The sequence below is a fragment of the Oratosquilla oratoria genome, chromosome 10, assembly GCF_046742065.1.
Source record: "Oratosquilla oratoria isolate Oo_2021 chromosome 10, ASM4674206v1, whole genome shotgun sequence".
Lineage (NCBI taxonomy): Eukaryota > Metazoa > Arthropoda > Malacostraca > Stomatopoda > Squillidae > Oratosquilla > Oratosquilla oratoria.
In genome coordinates this window covers 44,437,984-44,440,081 of record NC_134786.1, presented here as the reverse complement: position 1 = coordinate 44,440,081, position 2,098 = coordinate 44,437,984, and the positions used below count along the sequence as shown (strand labels likewise).

The following is a 2,098-nucleotide window of genomic DNA, read 5'->3' as shown; positions in this document are numbered from 1 at the left end:
TTCAGCTCAGAGATATGTCATATTCTTGAGTAGAGAAAAAAGAATTGTGTCAAGCAAAGAATTTGAATTTCGTATCATGAAAAATTCTTGGTAGTCCAAAACTTTTGCTCGTGACCGTACAAGAACATGCATAGTTTCCCTCAGCTTCTCCAGAGGGGGAGGTGGGGGTGAGGGGTGAGAAGAATGGGGGTGGGGGAGATGGAGGAGAGAGTGAGGGGGAGGGGGAGGGAGGAGGGGGACGGGAGAAAGGGAGGGAGATGAAGGAAAGGGAGAGGGATGGGAAGGTGAGGAGGAAAGGGGAGAGGGAGGGAGAGGTGGAAGGGTGAGAGGAATAGAGAAACGTGAGAGGGAGGGAGGGGGAGGGGAAGGGGAGGGGCTAAATGGGGAGGAGGAATGGGGAGGGGGAAAGGGAGGAGAAGGAGGAGGGGGAGAGAAAGAAGAGAGGGAATGGAAGGGGAGGAGAGAAAGGGATGGAAGAAGAGGAATGTGGGAAGGGGGAGAGGGAGGGGGAAGAGGAATGGGGAAGAGGAGAAGGAGGGGGAAAGGGAGGGGAAGAGGAATAGGGGAAGAGAGAGAAGGAGGGGAGAGGAAGGGGGAGAGGGAGGGGGAGAGGGAGAAAGGAGAGGGAGGGGAAAGAGAGAGAGAGAGGGCGGGAGGATGTCACGTGCACATCTCACGAATCTTCTCACGCTTTCGAGATCAGACAAGCTACTGTAGTGTCCTTAACCCCTTTCAATATGGTGATGTATTTTAAGTCTCTGTCCTAACTAGCGGCAAAGGTTTTTATTCAACTCGGAGAGGGGGGAAGAGGGGCCCCAACCCAACCAGACACCCCTTCGCCTCCGGCTCATCCCCCCCCCCTTCTTTTTTTTTTATAGGATCTGTAAACAAAACTTACCTTGACTTTAATGACGCAACAACGTGGCAGCAATAGTTAACGTCGGACTCCTCCTCTTCGTCTTCCTCCTCCTCCTCCTCCTCCCGGCCGCATCCAGCCGAGAGAAGAAGACAAAAGAAGAGGAAGGGGATGGGGGGAGGAGGGGGGAACCCCAAACTCGAAGAAATCCACTCGTGAGATTGACAGCGATCAACTAGATTTAACTTGCACAATGCAATTTGCTTGTTGATACAATTGCAATCGTGTTAATCATTATTCATCATATTCTTCTTTATCTCACTCTCCAGCATCCTCCCTTACCCTCTCACTCCCTCACGCCTCTTACATTCTTTGGGAACTTTAGTACCCGCGTCGCCACTAGCGCGCTCTCTCTCTCACGCGCGTGCGCTTGGATCACTCTCACGTTGAAGACAAAACAACTTTTCACGTGCAAACATCTCACTTTCACTGAAAATGTAAATAAACCAAACAAATAATTTTCTTTTCTTTTTTTAACTAAAAAATATGCTGCTTTTAAGTGCAGTTGCAGGTTCACACTATTTATATATATACATACATATATATATATATATATATTTTTTTTTTTTTCTTTTTTTCTTTTTTTTTCAGAAAGCGAGCTTCAGGAGTTTCACTGGACAGACAAAACGCCGGGACGGATCGACGGGACGGACGAGGCCAACGGGAACGTCCTCGAGGAACGACGAGGACGATCCTCGGAAGGGAGAGCGCAAGACTCCGCGGAAGTTGTGTTCACCAGGGCGGCCGGGACGGTACTGAAGTGTGACCACGGGGTTGGGGTTGTAAGGGCGGTCCGCCTCTGGCTGCCTGGGACACAGCAGGGGGATGTGACGTTGCGGGGCACGGGCCGGGAAGGGCCGGGGCTCAGATTTGACCCTCGCGACAAAACATAAGAACGGTCTGCTTGAGGGAAGAGGAGATGGAGACAGAGGGAGACAGGAAGCGAGAGGGTGAGAGGGAGGGAGATAGGGAACGAGGGGATGAGATGGAGTGAGAGGGAGCGTGAGGGGGTGAGAGCAAGTAAGAGTGAGTGAGTGTGTGAGGGTAATGGGAGGGAATGTAGTGGGGTAAGGAGAGGGGGAGAGTGGGAGAAGGAGAAAGGGAGCGAGGGAGTATGAGTATGAGAGCGCGAGGGTAAAGGGAGGGAGGGAGTGAAAGGGGACAACGGGAGAGGGAGGGTGA

The 2,098-nt window shown here is 51.8% G+C and overlaps 1 protein-coding gene across 1 annotated transcript in view; it reads right to left on the bottom strand.

Annotated features, from left to right (window-relative positions):
- Positions 1–1,682, bottom strand: part of LOC143029194 (uncharacterized) — a 379,213-nt gene extending 377,531 nt beyond the window's left edge. Inside the window, exon 1 of the mRNA XM_076191747.1 lies at positions 899–1,682. The gene's annotated coding sequence lies outside the window, so the exon portion shown is untranslated. The remainder of the gene's footprint in view (positions 1–898) is intronic.
- Between the last annotated feature and the right edge of the window lie 416 nt (positions 1,683–2,098).